Here is a 20,566-nt window from a genome sequence, read left to right on the forward strand (position 1 = left end):
GCTACTTTGTGGTAAATTGGTACTTTGGTCTGAGTAAGTCACACATATGAATAATGCTTGAATAAAAGTCTTATAGTATCTAATATCAAATGTACCTAAGTATCAAACGTAATAATTTTGCAATAAATGTAAGTAAGTAAGAAGTAAAATGGAAAATTGTACATATATTCACATGCATGTGTATAAGGTACTGTATACTGTGGGTGGAATTTATCAGCCTTGGTACTAATCGGTACTTTGGTATGGGTAAGTCACTCACATGAATAGTGCTTGAGTAAAAGTCTTTGCCAAAATGCCTGCAGCATGCATTCATACAGCCAAAATGATGCAAACATGAAAGTTAAAAAAAAAAGTATATAAAGTATAAGTATATTGCCTCGTGATTGGTACGGTTGAAGTTCAAACGTTGCGACAGCAGGTGGCAGCATTGCGCTTAAAACATTGTGGAGACGAAGCGGCTTCGCCGACACTGAAGTTGCAACAGAATCGGGATGACTCGTCCATGCATCTTTAATGATTTGCGAAGGAAATAAGGTGCAGCGTTGTTGGTCGTTTATTTTCGCGTTGGCAATTGTTATTTTAAGCGGCACCGATCAGAGAGATACTTCATGGCGGAGCATTTTCGCATTTGATGTGGATACAACCAATTACGCATGAGATACTTGCACAAAAATAAAAAATAAAAAAATAACAAACGATCGCTCGCGGGTGTTAATGCTGGAGAAACTACACCTGGGGAGCGCGCCTTCTTCTTCTGCTGCACACACTACGCCGCGCGAGGCAACTTTATTTCCGCCTGTCTGTCAAACTAACTGTCAAACACGCGCGAGGGGTTGTGCTCCTGCTGCTCCGTCATTCAGGAAGTCCGCACCAACTGACAGCACTTCGGCAAAGTCACACCGTCATCTCCAGAGTCGGACTAAACCCTACTGAAGTGAGCACGCTTTTCAACAACGACGACTTTTACTGAAGGTGAGCGTCTTTTTCCGCTCTGTTGTTGTGTCGCCACCGCTGTTTGTTTGTTTGTTTGTCCCCCGTTTTAACGGCGAACAACCTCTGCTAGCGAACCGAAATGACACTTCCTCTCGTCTCTCGGCGGAGGAGCTACTGTAGCTAAACGACGAAAAAGAAAAAATAAAGCAGTAAAAGTGGACACAGGCGAAGTTGTAAGTGACCACCATCGCCTGGTTCCGACGTTGTTCGGGCTTGTCTGCTTGAACGCCACTCCGCTCAGGCGAGGTGAGTGCACGGAGCAGCATCTGCTCGCCGGGGGGTTAAGTGCGTAGGTTTGCTTTGGAAAGGTCTTGAGAGGAGAGTGCTTGCTTATGTTGATCGATGTGTTTGTGCACCTGCTTCACATCTACGCTCGGATTCGGAGACTTTACGTCGTGGACTGACTGACTGTGGGGTGGAGGGGGGGAAGACACTTCGCTGTTTGGTTTGTCCCTCAGGGGGTGAGTATGGAGACCGAAGCGGATGACAGGTCGTAATGAAGAGTGCAGTCGGAAGAGGGGGGGTAGGTTGTAAAGACGACTCGGCGTATGGGCGATGTGTAAACTTGTGCTAGGGTTGTTGTTTTTTTTCAAGCATTGTCACGCAATGTGGGCCAGTCTGCGTGAGTCTTGTCACATCCAAAAATGCCTGTGGTACCTTCCATTGCACCCTACATTGTTGTGAGTGAGATTTTTACTATCAACGCACGGTCACAATGGCTTTCACCGTCCACAACACACGACCCGAACCACATTTTTACTACATCTTACTACGTCTGTCTGCACTCGTCAACCAGTCGAGCATCGCCTGCATCCATGACACTTTTCCATGCACGATTATATAGTAATACTGGCGTGCATATATTTAATCCAAAGGGCAGTCACTGCGCGGTATTCATCTTCATAAGTGGTTTTTTTTTTCGTCCTGGCGTAAGCCCTACAATCGAGCTCGTCACCTGAACGCAGCACAGCGCTCGGTAAAATATTCAGCGTCAAAAGTAAATGTAGGCTAACGTGACGCTCTCGAAATGGCAGATAGCAAGCTGAGCACCAAAAACCCAAGCTGACCCAACATGATGTCATCTCTTGTGTGAAGAGCGCATGAGTGAGAGGCAGCAGGCTCGTGTTTCACTGCTGAAACTGTGTCACTTCTGAAGATGCATGTTGAGAATGCATTCAGTCCTTTCGTCATGACAGTGCACCTGCATGGTATCTTAGTCGATCTCATACATTTGTTTCCGCTCAAGAGGTGCAAAGAGTTGATGTGTGGATTTCTTTTTTTGGGGGGGGGGGGGGAATTCAGTGTTTTGCAGTGAAGAGTTTACTCGCCTCCTGAGTAAGTAGTGTCAAACTGATGTCACGTAAAGAGATTATGATCTTATAAGGATTTGTGCTCATCTTTATAATCTTTTTTGTCATTATGTCTCCAGTCAAGTGTTTCAGGGCTGCAGCTGACATGATTTTGTTCAAAGGGCACAGTCCTCTCTGTTGTTCGCACAGCCTATATCTGGCCGCATCATATGCAACCTATTGACCATGCAACCGAGAGAGGGAACAGAAAGCGACACACTTCCTTATAAGTGGTAGTATCTATCTAGGGCAGTTCAGGTTTTGAATCAGGATTTTGTCATTTTCGTGTAAACGTTTCACTCTTATTTAGGGTTGCAACAATATGATGAGTAAATGAAGATCTTTCTCCTCTGATTAAAATCTCTTCCCCAGAACTACACAGTGCACCTTTTTAAATCAATGAATACAGAGGGGGCACTTTTCGGGTTGAACAAACACAACATGATCATTTTGCAAAATCTTATGTCCTGACAAACTTGATTAAAGATTTGAAGTCTATATATTTTCAACAACACTAACAAAGTACACTTTGATACTGCAATATGCAAATGTGCGTAGTATAATTACTTTCCAATTTCATGCCACCGCACTGCTACATGTAAAATAATATTCAGGTTATGACATGCTGAATGTTCATTTATTGTGCAGCTGGAACCAAGTGAGGTTAGTCGCATCTGGTTTTTAAAAGAACAGGTTGTGAAACCTAATCAGAAGATGATTGAGTTATTATGTCCCCCTTTGCTTTCATTTGGTGTTGGTTTAACCAATGATGTTTCAGGTTGCTAAATGTAACGTAACAACCTTTAGCTGGGCAGAGGCAGTCATAAGCATAGTGCTAACAGTCATGTCTTTTTATAGAGCCGTGTGAGAGATTATTGAGACGTTAGCCAGGGGTCTTCTCGTGAATTTGCACAAATCCCTTTGAGTACCAGTGTGTGTGTGTGTTTGTGTGCATGCTGATGGATGCTCTGGGAAAAGGACACATCAGCTGCTCTTGACAATTGGCTGATGTGGCTGTCAGAGACGTGGGGGTGGAGTGGGGGTGGGAGCCAGACATGAGGCCTGGCTCCCACCCTCACTGAGGCTATGTTCACGCTAAAGCAGGCACCCATTGCACCCGGGACTTGTTTAAAATGGGTTCAAGATTAGGTTTAAGTCACATTGTTGGAGCAAATATTTTTTTAAGGCAGTGGTGACAACAAGCTACTAGAAAATGTAGTCGTATCAAAATGTCTTCATATTTGCAAAAGGCTTTTCGTCGATTATGTCACTATAGCCAATCAGGCATTTTAAAGGTCAGATTTCACTCAATTTGTAGAAGTTTCATACACAAAGCAGGGCTCTACGCTGACATTTTTCCCAACGAGCACATGTGCTCCTAAAGTAAAATATCTGGGAGCACAAAGACATATACGGGGAGCACAAATTATTTATTTATTGATTTATCGAACCCTTCACACTTAAATTGGGAGCACAAACAAAATGATTTACAGTGTTTGATTTTATTTCTTTTCCATTTCAGACAACACAAAAACATTTCTTAAATTTACAGTGATTTCTTTTTTCTTCATTTCATTTTGGATCCAATGTGTACTAAACACAAAGGATGTCACTTGTCCAAGTGTATATTAATATTCATATGAAATAGTAGGGGTGTTCCAAAAAGGGTACCTCACGATTCGATTCGATTTCAATTATGGGAGCTTCGATTCTTTGATTATAACAATTGTCGATTCGATTATTGATGCCACGATTCTTCGATTATTGCGATTTTTAATGCTTTTTTCCATACAAGATTGATTTTGTCTTTATCTATGGCTACATTTGTAAATAAATAGCCTATCAACTCAGTTCCTCTAAAACTACACTCATTAAGTAAATAACAAGGTTTTTTGAACATTTGACTTGTATTTTTTAAATACACAAAATATTTTATTTTATGACTATGTAATCATTTGCACTTTGACCTACTTAACTTTGAGCAGGGAAAGCTCCACTTGCACGAGAGCTCCCTCTATTGGCAGAAAACACTGAAAACAGCAAATTGCGTAGGTCTTGTCAGTCGTCTTGTTTGCTCTCTCATAAAATCCGAAGTGCTTCCACACGGTTGCAGTGAACCCCGGTGGCTAACTAACGTTACTTCTCCGTTTGTTGTGGTCCCACTCACTAAACAGTCCGGGTGGCGCGCGCGCTAAGGTTCCGGTTATGTGTTTTTTGTTCCGGTCTTGCGGCAAAGCATCGACTTTAATTAATCGATGCCAAATTGTCACGTGACGCATCGCGATGCATCGCCACATTGATGAATTGCACCCACCTCTATAAAATAGAGGAAGCACTAAAATACAATAAAAAGAGGTGTGTCTTATTTGGCCCTCTTAGGAACACGATTTAATGCTAGTTTGGAGTCACTGGGTCACATGACATCTTCCATGACATGGACGATATTGAAAAAAACTGCACTTAATTTGTATTAATGTATTTATTCCAAGTAATTTAATGACTTAGACTTTCTTTTATTGTCATTTGAATTACACTTTACAGTGCAATGGGGACGAAATCTTGTTTAAATGGCTAAGGATAGTGCAGGGTAAAAAAACAACAGCATGTAAATTTCGGACGTTGGAAAGTAGGATGGAGGGAAGCGGTGTTCTCCGCGGATTTGCCTCCAGCCCAACTGTTAGCCCTGCTGGACAGCCGCGCCTCCGTCCTAGGTAACAAAGCCTCCGGTTGCTCCTCTGTCAGCTTGTGATGCTAGGAGCATCCATAGCAACTGGGTCTTGTCGGCGTAGGTCCCTAAACCAGTTTCCAGCGATTCAGCGCGAGGCTCTGGGACGTGAGCTAACCGTCCTCCTGCTGCTAACACTGGGCGAACCTCAGTAATGTCACAGCTGGACCCAAGTGAATATCCGCCGGATATCTGACCTAAAACTAACTTCCCCACAGTCTGTTGACCTGTTACCTCTCGCGTGACACTGGTTGCGTCATTACAGAAAACTACTGTGATTTGTGCATTGTGACTAGAGGATTGTAGTTTTTGAAGGATCGCAGTCAAAGAAGGTTGTGACGGTAACTTGTGACCTTTGCCCGCACACTGTGCGCCAAAATTATTTTCTCGGTTCGCACATACATTTTTTTTAGGGGCAAATGCGAGTGGAATGCTTGCACTGTAGAGCCCTGCAAGATTGTTACCAAAGAGTAAAAAGAGGGTTTTGGCTTTGCTGCATGTCTTCCCTTCTCTTTTTATGTGTAATCCAATTTTAATTTTTACCCTATTGAATGTCAAAAATATAAGAAAAATAGTGAATACCACAATAACTCTTAAGTCACTGTTATATATTTTGAACGAGTGTATTTCAGTTTCTTATGATGATGATGTTCTGAGATGTGGTTAAAGTTTAGAAAAAGCTACAAAGTGGATCTGTTTATTTTGTCCGACAGGATGATTCCAAGGTCAAGAATAGTCCTTTGCACTCTCACAATGTAATTGTTTTTTGTGACATTATTTTTGTGTTTCAGTTGTCAAACAAGTATAACACAGCAGAGCAGTGTTTCTGCTCTGCTGTGTTGTATTTGTTAAGACCTGGTTTGTAAAACCAAGTTAGAGATGAAATCTTTATTGTGTAATAGTTATTTTTTTCGTGATCAAAATGAGCAATCACAGAGCAGAGAGAGCCAGAGGTGACAGAAAGTTGGCATGTTTTCATTTGTGTTTAGTAGCACCAAACTGTGTCTGTGCAAGCACCATTCTGGATAAAACTTGTCCAAACTAAAACATAGTCTTTGGATTTATCCTCTCTGGAGGGCATGATCAAGTTGCAATGGTGAGGGGAGACTTAACCCCCCTGTCTGGTGTCTTAATTCATGCCCTACTCTGTGAAGAGTTTGATTATCTGTGTTTGAGTGAAGTTTAAAATATGAAGCAAAACGTGAGGTGGCTGCCTCTCTTATCATAGTTTTCACCCCCCAAACTTTCAGGAAACCTTTTAGTCAGTAGTTACATTACGTTTACACCAGCGTTTATGACGGCAACATTTTTTGCCAGATTAATTTAATCTGATCAGTGATCAGTTGATTTGCTCATGGAGGCAGTAAATCAATGAACATATTTCAAATTGCATAATAAGAAGGGAAAGCTGCATAGTAGAGAACAGTGGGAAGGACATCCGTCTGTAGTGACCAGACTGAAATCCACATGGTGGGAAGTAGTCAGTAGACTGCAGAGTGTTTGAGGAAGACATTGAGACTTGGTGTGCAGTAAATCTGTTTTTCTGTTGCTGTGCCTAACCTCCGATCCTGGTGAGAGTATTTGTGCTTGTGGTGCCTGTACATTTTCACTTTAACTTTTCAAGAAGGAAATAGACTCAATAACACCTCAATTCCTACTCCTTAATAAGAGGCATTTCCTGTTCCTGCAGGTGCAAGTCGTTGTTAAATGGTACAGCAGTTTATCTGTACAGCAATCACTGCCTTTCTGTAAACGGGCTACAGTAGTTACAATTGTTGGTGTGACCTATATGTGCCAGTTGGAGTTTCTGCTTCACAGCTCTTCTAATGTGCTGCAGTGCCTAATGCAATCTCTGTCAGTCTCAGTTGAATCCCGACTTGTCTAATTTAAGAACAACCAGAAGGCACTCATGCAGGCTTTTGGCCTTACAAAACCTGGGCCTAATTTTAATTAGCCCGGAAAACAAGGCTTTAGGTCAACCTCCTGTGTCCTTCTGTGACCTGTTAAATGATGTCTTACTGGAGAGTGTGACCCTTCCTTCCTCCCCCTCATCTTTTCTGGGGTTATGTGGATGTCAGAGTTAACAAGTTCACCTGTTTTGCTGTCGAAGAACCAAGGCAGGCCCACCGGTAGGCCCATATTTCTTATGGCTTGCCACCAACCCTGTAATGATTTAACTGGCTGTGTGCTAGATCGGCTGTACATATCTGTGAGACAGCAATTATTATGTTTTTCCTGGAGTTGAAACCCGTGATGCCAGATGAGAAAGTCTTGGCAGGTTTTGTTTTGCATCTAGGGCAACCTGTGGAAATTTCTCCTCCCTGCTGACTAATCCATCTCAGCATCTCTCACAACTCTCTGCTGAAAGCGATGAACTTTTTTTCCTCTTCAGTGTGATGGAAGGCTGACTTTTGAAAAATATATTAGAGAATTGTCAGTTTAGCCGGTGCTACAGCAGTTTGGTGGTTTATGCCACGGTAGCAGAGCGCATCAAATATTAAAGCGCTGCTGTCAGGCTTAATGTTCTGCAGTGATCTGGTTTAGCATGTCTAATATAGGAATGCTGTCTCAGATGACAAGGAGAATTATGCCCTCCCTACCCCCACGTCTCCTCTACTAGCAGATGTGTTAACATGTACTGCTTTTAATGGTGATTTCAAAAGACAGCATAACTCTGAACTGCTGCAAGATCATGGTCTTGTGAAGCCAGGAAGAGAGAACCAGAACAGATATTTGGTAACAGGATTAATCTAAAGTAGCAGTAACACTTTATTTAATTATATCTTCATAAGGAATGCTTACGCATGCCTATGTTCACAGCAGGTGCATCCCTAAGCATTCCTATGGTAGGCATCGATGCAGTGTTTTGTACACAAGACATCTACCTTCTCAAATAAATGTGTGTGCTTCTTAGAAGACAAACAGAATTGTTTTAATAATCCATCAGGTGGTCGGTAGGGTTGTGTGATATGCCGAAATATATTGCATGAAAAACATCTTAGATTTTCTTCTTGTGCTATCGTTATTTTTGCAAATTACACCCTTTACAGCAATTTTATTTTGTAACTTGGATGTCGTTTTGCTTTCCTTATCATGGATGCAGGCAGGAAATTTGCAACACAAGCAAGCATTGAGGAAAGTGAACGTGAAACAGAATGGGGTAATTACGAACAAGGAGTTTGTACCTAAAAGAAGGGCTGCTTCTCTTGCATAGATATGGTTTGGGTATAAAGAGACTGACAAGTACCAGAAAACTACATTTTAGAACTATTCTGTTTGCAACTAGAGGAAAAAAGTTTTTTATATTTACATATTTATATATATTAATAGTTCATATTTTTTTATATGATTCACTGAAAAATTGAACAACAGTTCTAAATAAAAGGAGAAAAATAATCAAATATAAGTCAGTGCTTTTCAAGTATATAATTCAGAAATGTAATAAAATATAGTGGTCATTTTGTATAAACCATTCACTGAATTTAAAGAAAATGTGCTATATGTTAATTAGGGGTGGGAAAAATAATCGATTCTTAGATGAATTGCGATTCGGACGTGGATGATTCTGAATCGATTCACAAATGTCAAAAATCGATCGATTTTTGACATTTGTTTTTTTTGACGATGTTAATTGACAACGTAATGTTGACGGAACGCAAGAGGCGGAACTCAGAAGCGCGGAAGTGCAGCACCCGGACAGTTGACGGCGTGCACACAACAAAAAACATGGGGTGTGTTGTGAATGTCTGTACTCACAAACAACTCATGGGTGAAACGTCTGAGGCATTTGTTCACGCAGAGCGGCTCGAGAGCAGCGTGGAGACCGCTGTTGGCTGATAGCTGTTAGCTGTGGCGTTGAGTGCGCAGCGTCCAGGTTAACTTGCGACACCTGTAACTAACTATTGGTTATTTCTGTCATTCCGGCGTGTGTTCAAATGGTTATTTAATCACATCGTTCCCAGCTGCATACATCGTTAGTAAGCTGAATCCAAGTCGATGTGAAAACTGTACACTGTCAAACAGCCCGCACAGTATGTTGAAATCCAGCCCGAACTCAGCATGAGGTCAGTCAGCTGTGGCAAAGTGTGAGACGTCCAGATCAACCTGTGATACAAACACCTGTATCGACCGTTAATGTACTACATGTATGCTGCTACAGGAACACTTTTCTTTTCTTCTTGGTTCTTTGCAAAGCTGGATGTTTGCTAGCAAATGTAACCTTCCAGTTGACTTGCCACATTTCTTTCATTCATTTTATTAATTAAATATATTGGAAGTAAATTAAGTATGGATCATTACAAATACTTTGCTTTGAAAGTACCAAGTAGTCACACAGTGAGAAAAAAGTAGGAAGTGATAAGCAAACTCAGATTTAATTTATAATTTTTTTAAAATCGTGCATGAAAAATGTACATAAAAAACTTGCTGCATCGAGATGCATCGAGAATCGATTTAGAATCGAATCGTTGATCTCTGAATCGGAATTGTATCGAATCGTGAGGTGCCAAGAGATTCCCACCCCTAATATTAATGTATGTCTGGATATGAAACGACCCATATAAGATCTTGATCATATCACACAGCCCAAGCGGTCGTTGTCCATGAAGGCCCAAAAGGCCCAGTCATGATCAGAAAGTCTTTCACCTGCATCTTCTTCTGGATTTGATGGAAACTGTGGACTTACACCACCGAACATGATAGGAGTCACAGGGAAAAATGTGAAATGGATCTAGTCATGGCCCAGCAGCTGGTGCAGACCTGAGTCATGGCCTTGGTCTACTGAAAGATGTCTCGAAGGGGAAGAAGCCACGGCCCAACAGATGTCTCATCAACAAATGCCTCCCTAGTGAGTGTGCCACTTCTGCTGTTTAGTCGTCACCATGCACTGTTGAAAATTGTCTTTGTCTAACCAAACGGTTTAGATATTTAGTAGGCGGGAGGATCCAGCTGTCGCCAATTGAAGTTTTCACATGAAAAATATTGCGCACATTAAAGGACATTTACATGGCCTTTTTAAATGTATGCTTGTGTCTGGGGCCACATTGCCAGCCTTTATTCACCTGGCATGCTTATCTCTTTTTTTGATAGCGTCTTCAGCACTATAGTGGCATCTGGCTTAACTTGTTTACGGCACACAATACGGATATGTTATAGACTGAAATGCAGAACAGATTGGTTGTTAAATACGTCATCCTTTCTTGTGGATTACATTGACTGTTCCTCCCTTTATTGTTTTCTTCCTCAAGCATGCTAAACCCTCTGTCATAAGAGAGGCATTTTGGCAAGTCAGCCTCTCTGGGTGTGGGAAGTTAGCATGAGCAACTTGATTATAGCCCTTCATTAGAAGCGCGCCTCCAATCCTCTGGCGAGGTTGCAGCTGTGGCCATGAACCCCCCTCCATTTCTTTTTTCATTTTTTTTCAACCCCTATCATGTCCGGCTACATCTGTCTTCAGCTCTCCTGTGAAATCTGCAAGCCTCTCTCTGCTCTTCCATGACTAGGCCAAGTTGCAGTGCTGGCGGATCACAGTTGCAGTCAGCATCATCACCCAAGGAGACATCCCCATTGCTGATGGCTGACTTGTCTTATCTCTGCCCACCACCACCCCTCCTGGGCCTAGGGCTTAATTTAGCTCAGCAGAATGAAGGAAAGGGCTTAGCAGGGGTATTTTTAGAGCTACATGGTTCACTGTAATAGGGGTCTTTAAAAAATTCAAAGTGTCATGTCATAGGCCTTCGTTTTTGCGTCTGTTATGCTGACTCTCTCCTGCATGCAGCCGGCTGGGAAAACTCCAGTATGTGCAACTAGCTCGGCAGAGTGGGGCATGTCAGCTTGGCTTAGGATGCATGATTGTGATGGACACATTTGCTGATGTGAGTGGGGGTGAGGTAATACACTGCACCACACTGGGTCTATTTTGGGAGCTTCCTTTGCCTGCCCAAAGCGCTTTTGTGTCTCACAGTTCTACATCATAATTTCTACTCGGCTCCTTTTTAGTACGCGTTTTCAATTGTCTTTCATGTTTTTAAGTGTCATTGCAGAACAGTTTTCAGTTGTGTGCTGGTTGCGCACTTATATGGCACCTCAGGAGTTGGCACTGAGGCCAATGTTGGTATTATTTAATGACTTTTGATAAGCTTTGATTCAGAATCACCAAATGATGCAGGGCTTTTAAGGGTGATGTTGCCAGTACTAAGATCGCCATGAACCCTGGCTGCCACAAAACCTGATGTTAAATGCTTGATAACTCCTCATCTGCTGGGCTAGCAGAGTGTGTGCCTTACCCACCCCATCCCACCCCCAGTCCCAAGAGAAACTAGGCCTCTGCCCAAGCTCTGTGCAGCCCTAATGCTGTGACTGGACAGCCTCCATTGGGTCAAGTGGAGATTTGCCTCTGATGAATCTGGGGGAGATTGTGTTGTGCTCTCACCCGCCAGCAGTGAATCGGGCTAAATGTCACTTTAATTTTTTATTTTTTAGTTAAGTCTGTGGCTCGGCCTGGCTGAATATATAATGCTGAATATCACAGGATTCCTCGCCACTAACTTACAGATCAAGACAACATCATGGCTAACAAATTATGGAGGTTACATTATTTCTGTTTAGCAATTGGACACAACACACATGTTCTTGAATTTCAACCTTCTCCAACAATTGTTGCCATTATCTCTTCAACTGAACTTTTAGCTAACCCCTGATTCATCAGACTGGATGTGAACAGTGTGTCATATTGCATGGCGGAATGTAAGAGTAGGAAAAAGAAGGCAGTAAGAGCCAAAAAAGTTATTTCTGCCACCCTTTTCTTGCTCAATAGTCCATGCTAGCATAGCTTTGTAAGCCTTTGTGAACCCAGAGAGCCTGAGGTTGAACTGAACAATTGTCCAATTAAACTGTGACTTGGAGGAAACTCTGCCAGTCAATGCTACTTCCCTCACTCACTCTTCCTTTCTTTTCCTCTCTCACTTGCACGCAAACACACACACACACACACACACACACACACACACACACACACACACACAAGCTCTCGTCACACAAATGAACCAGATGTGCAGCACTGTAAAGCCAGGAGGCCAGAGGCCACACACCCTGGGATAATTGCAGGGATGATATCGTCCCAGAGGGCAAATGACGAAATGGTTAAATGATCAGGCCATGAGGGTATCAAAGAAGCCGATGCAATCACATGCCCTTCCTGGCATTTCATAGACAGCAACCTCATGACCCCTGTCAAGCTATTGTTTCCTGGTGTGAGACATGGGGGCCATGTCAGATTAGAAAGTACTTTCTTAACCAATCCACAGTGAAGGAGCAGGAAGCCGGCCAAGATTACTATTGGATAACATGTCAAGGTTCATGTTACCAATAAAAACAAGCTGGCTGTTATTCGCTGACACACTTTGTGAATGCTGTAAAACTACATATGATTAAGCACTCATTCATCGATTAACTGTGTTGATTGCATTCAAGTATAGAGGGACAATGTGAATTAAGAGTTTTGAGTTGTAGTATCACAAAATCCACTGTATTAGAGAGAAAATTAAAGAATCTTGGTCCGAATACTGATATGTCCCCTCTCATGGCAGTTATAAGTCAAGATAATAAACATGTTTGAGAGCTGTAATAGACAGGCAGTAGGACTACCACATCTGACACTCCCTGACATCCATTTAGTCTAAGAGCTATTCTCTTTTCATCTAGCCTATGCCTCTCATTCTTTCTCATTCTGATTTATTGGCCTCTGTGTTTATAAATAAAAGGTCCACATTATTAATTTATGGCCAATGTTTTTTTTGTTTTTTTTGAGAAATGTTTGCAATATAAAGATTTATGTGATTAATTATTGATTGGCAACACACACAGGATCACAGGGTTTTAGTGGGCCAAAGGTGGTTACTGGTGAGATCAGACCATGCAACTAAGGTGGAGGATGCAGAGATAGTGAAAATTTATAAGAAGGAATAAGCGATTGCTCTCCAATTCCCTTTCCCAAAGAGACAGGGTGGAGGGGTTGCTGAAGTTAATATATCCCAACAGAGAATGTGAGAAGTAAAGGGAAATCGGCAGAATAAATAAAGAACAGGCAGCAGGGTGATCTATTTGTTGGACAGACGCTCTCCTTTAAATATCAAATCTGGCAAGCCCCTACGACATCGATTTTTAGGTGTGTGTCTTGGAGTGTTCAGCCAGCTTAGGTGAGTTGAATTTCCTTCCATCAGGTTCAGGGTTCATCGAAAGAAAGAATATTGGAAACTATTTTGATGATCGATTTATTTCTTCAGTCATCCTTTAAGCAAACATATGTAATCATCTGGTTGCAGTGTCTTGATTATGAGGATTGTTGCACAGACAATACAGTAATAAATTACAGTACAAAACAAGCTATTGGAAGAGCCACTGCGGGCTAAAGAACTTTTGATCATTTCTCTTGTGTTGACTAACTAATATTTAATTAATTAACAATGAAAATAATTGTCAGTTGTTTATTAAGGTCTGAGACAATCTCATATGGGCATATAAGGAAGACATTATGACAGCAAGACAAGTTGTGTTTAGGACCTGAATGCTTCAAAGCCAATTATCGTCAGGATAAACAACGTCCAAATCTATATTTTAATGCTTTGGTGTGTTTTGAAGAGAAAACTGATGTTGCATCAGTTGATCCTCAAAAGAGGCAAACGGCTGATGAAGATTGAGAAATGGAGCTTCTCTATGGCTTTTAGTTAGGCTCAATATTTGTTCATGTGATGCTTGTGCATGGAACAGTATCTGTGAGTGAAAGACCATCCTTGTGAGGGAGTATTACTGCTCCCTGTGTGGTCCTGCAAGCATGGGGCTGTGATTGGTGTTAGGCCAAACCTCCCAATTCAAGCCCAATAGCAAGTTGACTTTTGAGACTTTGGAGGTGGATGTGAACTAGACAGTGGCTGATTCCCCCGTCCTGTCTAATTGTTTATCAGTACTTAAGTGCCTGGGGTTTAAAAAGCACATTAGTTGAGCTACAGTTGGCATATTAATGCACATGGTTTCTTTTTATGTAATTGGCCTAGCCATTTACAGCTGGCCAGGCCCATTGTACCTCCATACACACACAGATCCACTCTGAGCATGGGCGTAGTTATTGTCATATAGATTGTTTGTTTTACCTTTTATCAATCACTTGTGTGGGTAAACTCCACAGTTCAGATATTTAATTTTTTACTCCCCCTCCCTTTATGTGTGTGTATCTGTGTGTGTAAAAGAGGCTTGGATGAATCAGTACAGATCTAAAAGAGGAAGAGGAAGGCTAAGTTCTGAGCCTGAATTAATTCCCAAACTAATTGCGGGCAGACTTTACAGGGGATAAAAAGCTGAAATCCTAAGTCCTAAAACCCATGGGCCCTCTCCCACTCTGTTTAAACCCCAGTGATGATGTACATTATTTATACTGTCAGTGTATATTTGAAAAAGAAGAGGAAGAGGCAAAACACAAGGGAAATGACTCAGTGGCCTAGATGCATGTTTCCTTTTTGGGGTTTCCTCTACTTGATTTCTTCCCCCTGTCTTTCTCTTTCATTTTGGCTGATCTGTCTTCTTTTTTTTTAAATAGAAGGCAGAGAGGGAATGAAAGGTTGTACATGAGCATGCTTAGGCGTCACTGAGGTTGTATTAGTTAAATGAGTCAAATTGCCTACCAACTTCTTACCAGCAGACTTCTCATGTGCTACAATGAAGTCATTTCCGCCTCGACTTTGACACACCAACAGCTGTCCTCTCACTATCAAATAATCAAACGGTGAGCTAACTGTGTAATGTTGGCATTCAGAGAGCAAGGTGAAGTTTTTCATGTTTATTGTTGCAGACTTTGACACACTAATACCCATCTCATATCCTATTTCTTGTCCTCCTCTGTATGCGGTCCAAAAGGCTCAGAAAATGTCTCCCTGTGACACAACAGCGGTTGCAAGACATTTTATCCAGTTGATTATGAAGCTAACCGCTCTGAGAGTCTGAGACATAAATGCATACCCGTGAATCACAACATCCCTTGCCCTCCCGCGAGTCCCCGGAAAATGACTGCATGACATCATCATTTTCCCTCCAAGAACACTGCCTTCAAGAAAGTCAAAGAGGGCGTATCATTCACCCAACATAGACCTCTAACTTGGAATCCATTCACTGAGCTAGGAGATTTAGAGTAGACTTGTGTTCACTGCTTTGGCTTTGTCTGGAGGCCAGTCAGTATTGCTCTGAATTTGGCAAATCTTGGTCGGCAGATTAAGGAAAGGAGGCTGTTGAAAAGATTTAGATACTTCCTCAGGCAAGAGGGCTAAATCTTTGTTCTCAGTCTCTAGCACCAGATCAGAATGGCGGAAGAAACCTGATTCGCTCGCCCTCTCTGGCAAAGATGGACACACACGTGGACAGTAGTAGCTTGACTCTGTCATTCATGGCACTGGAGTACCACTCACACTCCAGCTAATGGCAGCGCAACATGTCTGTTAATTTGAATCTCTTTAATATTTCATCATGAAAAGAAAAGAAGAAAAAAAAGAACTCAAGCAAGTGGCAGCTGCATGTCCTACTCACTGTAATCATTTCTCTTTTGCACTGCTTTCAGAAGAGAGCATGCAATAGGCCGGTATTAATCTGTCTGTCTTTCTGCTGCTCTTGATTGGAAAATCCTGTTGGGCTTTAGAGTAGCACTTCACTCTTTGCTCAGCTCTCCCACCGTACACATACTCAAATACTCACACTTGGAGCTGAAACTAGATCAGCTGGTGTGTACTTCGCTCATGTAGAAGTCCCAACTTGTCTGTGTGTGTCCATGCACACTGCTGATTAGCTAAATGACTATTGCACTTCATGCAACAAATGCGTTCTCCATGTATGTGTACGGCTGTGAACATAGGCAAGATCTGTGTGTGTTTGCACATTTTCTCTCAGACACTGAAACTCCCTGTACTCTCATGCATTTTGCATGGCCTTGTGGGAAAGAAGAATGGGACTACATCAGGAGGATGACTCACTAGCCGGTGGAGGCATTTGACCACAGGCACTTGTTACTGTGGTGTCAGGGATGCAGCCACGACTCTCTCAGCAAGAGAATCCTCTCTAAGACACACATGCAAAGGGTTCTTGAGTCTTTGAAGAGCCTGACTAGTTGATGTGAGGGCTGAAACCTCAGCCATGACACAGTGGGAGCTAGTCATAGTTAATCTATATTGGATGTCATATGGCCTTGATGTCAAACAGCCCCAGACCGATCGCTCTTGCAGCTTAACTGTCTGCGACCATTTATGAGCTGGTGAGATTGTGCGTGTGTGTGTCTGTGTGTCTAAAAATGTGCATGTGTGGTGTTTTAAAAAATGTTTTATGTAAGTGTTTCTGTGATTCTACAGCTATCATGTGTTTGGGTGTGCAACTGAAGAGTATTTTTGCAGCCACAATGAAAATCAATACAGCTGGGAATTGATAGTGTCATAAACAGGCCCAGGCTTATTGCCTAGTCGATATGGCCCATCTCGGCACCAGAATCCCAGCTGAGCTTGGCTGGATTTGGCCAGTGGCAGTGAGTGTTACACACATTGATGAAAACAACAGCACTTATTGAACTGCCTGTCTTTGGCATTCACACCAGTTTAGCACCACCAGCAGCCCTCCATGTTAACAATGGTCAATAGAAACTTGTCACCGAAAGGCCAAGACCTCAGTGACCAAACCTAATTGACATTTACCTTTAATTGGTATCTATCGTCTTCTCTTCCCCCTTTTTTTGTGAATCAACAACAGGGCGGTAATTTTATTTTGCCTGTAAGGGAAGCTGCTTAATCCAATGCATTGTGTTGGTCTGTAACATAAACTTGTTGGACATCTTTTGTGTTCAATTAATTGTACAGTTTTCCATTTTCTTACTTACCCAATCACCTTGTAGAAAATTAACTCCAAACTAAAGTCTACATACCACTTTCTCCTTTACCTGTATGAATCATAATTTGTAAGCTGGCAACAGAGATTGAACATATCTACCTACTGTTAGGGTAAAGCACAGGCAGCAGGTTTGAGAAAAAACAGTACCCTAATGGACATAATGACAAACCAGAAACTGTTAGAAGAAAATATTTACAGTTTAATTCCCATAGACATTGTGGCTGTGGATGTGAACAGGAATCCTTGTGTTATTGTTGCTTTGTAAATGTTACTTGAACTGTTGATAGATAGAAGAGAGAGAATAAATTGTTTTTTCTTTCTTTAGGCCACTAGAATTCTCTCTATCCATCAGCTTCTGTATCCAAGTTTCTCTTTAAATAAATCATGGCCCCCAGTTTATCAATTTCTCTACTTTCTCTAGTAACAGTCACAAATTTGAATCCTTGTAAACACCTTTTTATTTAGATTGAATTCCCCTCAAATCATACTCCAGCTGAGACAATAATTTGCTTTGTTCCTGTGACTGTGCTATTTTTGATTATGATGCTGTGGTGTGAGCATGCACGAGCAGGGGAAATGTCCCAGTGGGAAAAGAGTCAGAAAAGTTGAAAAATTATGTCTTGTTTTATTTTTAGATTGTTTTTATTCTTTTCTTTTCCCTGGAGTATTCTTATCATATTAAAACTGCAATGCCAGGAGTTAAAATGTTGCCTTTGTTGCATTGCAAACTATTTTTTTCCTCTAGTTAGTTAGTAATTATAAATGGCCAGCAACAAACTTCTTTATGCCTTTTGAGTATTGAGGAGACAAGCAAGCCATTGACGTAGAAGCACATTTTATGGTAAAAATTGAAAATACTATAAGCGTATCATATCATATCCTATATCTTTTTGAAATTATAATAAAGTGTTTGTTCAACCCCAAAATAAATGTGATTCTGTGAAACCGTGATATTTTTCTGAGACAGCTATGATACAATGAAAATCTCTTACCATCGTAACCTTAAACCTAAAGTGGTACAATTGTCATAATCATGACAAAGTGTGCTTTACATACTGAATCCTTTGTCATGCTGTATGCAGTATTGAGTCTGTTCAACATTTCTCTGTTGATAGTGGGTGTCATAAGGCTCAGCTGATGCAGACAGATCCTGATAGATTCTGTTGAAACCTGTGACCCTGTCAGCATTATGGATTAAATCTAGTTTGTGTGTATGCCAATGCTTTAAAGATTACAACATGTTAACCCTCAGGATTGGTGTCCAGTCACCCAATCTTGTCATTAACCCCTGCTATGGGCTCATTAGCCAGCAGGACCACCACCTGAGCAGGCCAGAGTAAGGTGATGGTGGGACATAATGTCTTGACGACAATGGTGTTGTGTTTTTTTGGTAATTTGTTTGCACTTACATTTTTGATTTTAAAAGAATTTAATCTTTAATAGTTGTAACAATTATATAAACTGCGGCAGGTAATCTTGGTTTTGGTGGTAGGTTTGTACCACATGTTATTTACTTACATCAGGAAGCTTCTATTGAGGCTTTTAAATGTCTGTCATCATATTTTATGATGCGATCACCCAAAATTGTCTTACCAGTCAAACTTAGCCACAAAATAAAGAATACAAATGTCAACATTATTAAAAAAAAAACTTTCAAACTTTCATAACCACTCTAGTTGGTGGCTTCTACTTGCAATGTAAGCTAAGGAACCACAAGCCATGATTGTGTTTTTCAGCTGGTGACTTTGAAATGTCCCGCTTGGTTACACAAAGTTTAAAATAACAGTGTGTAGCAGAAGAGTATTTCATCTCCTTAAATTACATTAAGGAAAGTTAAGGCAGCTTATTTACGTATAAAGCACATTTCAGAGAGAGGCGATTTAAAGTGCTTTACCGAGGGAAAGAAAAGTATGCAAATGGAAGCTAAATACAGATTTAGATAAAGATTTAGTCTCACCTCTTCTCAGGGCTAAAGTGTTCAACTTCCTGTTAGATTTTCATTTTGAACAAATAGGACAAATCTACCACATCTCACATGACAGGAATTTAACAGAGGCTGCGAAGATGTAGATAAAATTCTGGGATGCTTCGGTTTAAAACTGTTTAGACATCCTCATGCTGTCAGTAACAGTAGAGCAATAACACTGATAATGATCTTGTACGGAAACGGCTTTAGTCACTTCCCACAAAAGGTATTGGCACCATTTGGTTCACTTTATGGTTCTTTACTATCTGTCGTCTGTGTTATTAGCTATGCAGATGTTAATTTGTGCCAAGTCAAAAGGGGGATATCAGTGTAGTTACTTAACTTAGTGACATTTATAGGAGGACAAGCACGGGTCAATATGGTATATGACTGTCTTCCATTAAGTGTTCCAGTCAGATACACCAACACTGCCAACCTTGAGCTGGCACACCTTTAATGCAGAACAGTCATTATTAGTGTTGTGAACTACACCTGTGCTTCACCTTTTATGAGAAGAATCTGCTGTGGAAAAACCACTGGAGTGAGAGGAATGCATCGCTCTACTCAGGGTCACCCAGCGGTTCCTATAATGTCATTAGGACTAAACATTGCACGATAAATCTGAGGGGTGTAATGTGACTGACAGGACAGGAAAAAAGATATACATCCATGGGGCACAACACTGTTGAAGAAAAAAAATCTATTCTCTGAAACAATCTGTGGACAAAAGTTATTTTTTCATCTGATAAATGTAGCTGCTCGACACGTTAACGTTGCAAGGGAAAGTTCCTTTGTTTTTACAGGCCAAAAAATGTTGGAGTAAAAATGTTGTTGTTAAAAGTTTTCATCAGGAGTATGTCTCTCTTGGAAACTGACTTTACCGAAAGGCTTTAAGTACTCTACTCGTCTTTACTTGTATTCTTCTCCCGGCTAAAATTGATATGAATCAGTCTTAACTTGCTCTCCCTTTGTGATATCCATAATTCCCTCTTTCTCTACCTTAGTCTCTCTCTAACCATTTGTCTATTTGTCTCTTTGTCTCTCTCGTTTTCATCCTTACAAGCATATCTTCAACTGCTCTGTCAATAAAGCCAAAAGGCCAAAAAAATAAATAAAATACTTTAAAAAAGTGTCCTTTCACATACTCATCCTGTACAGTTCTGACTGACCCACAGCCAGAAGGTTGTGCCTTTCGGAAAGAGAAGATCTAGCATAAGTTTACACAGGAGGTGTTTTAGATGTGTTCTCTGTTTCTTGTTTAATGGAACTGTGACACTTCTAGTTTAATCAGTCAAACTGTGTATTTTCTTCTTCATACATGCATTGCCACTGTTGTGTATTGGGCTTTGAGCTCTTCCAAAATACCGGTGACCTACACTCAGTGCTATGCCTGAATGCATCCCATGCAGACACAGACAGGGGCTGAAGCTGCTTCTGCTTCTGCTGCTGCTGCTGCTGCTGCTGCTACTGCTCCTAATTTGCTACTCACACTATGCCCTCTGGACCCTGGGGTGATTCAAGTGTTATTTGTTCTGTTTTTTTTAATTTATTTATTTATTTCATATTCTCCCGGGGACAGTGACTAAGGCATCGGCACTGAGGTGCACAGTCTCTGCAGATCCC

The 20,566-nt window shown here is 41.3% G+C and overlaps 1 protein-coding gene across 1 annotated transcript in view; it reads left to right on the top strand.

The window, feature by feature from the left end:
- The first annotated feature begins 468 nt into the window (after positions 1–468).
- Positions 469–20,566, top strand: part of taok3a (TAO kinase 3a) — a 73,564-nt gene continuing 53,466 nt past the window's right edge. Inside the window, 1 exon segment of the mRNA XM_030416095.1 lies at positions 469–972. The gene's annotated coding sequence lies outside the window, so the exon portion shown is untranslated.

The sequence above is a fragment of the Sparus aurata genome, chromosome 5, assembly GCF_900880675.1.
Source record: "Sparus aurata chromosome 5, fSpaAur1.1, whole genome shotgun sequence".
Taxonomy (NCBI): domain Eukaryota; kingdom Metazoa; phylum Chordata; class Actinopteri; order Spariformes; family Sparidae; genus Sparus; species Sparus aurata.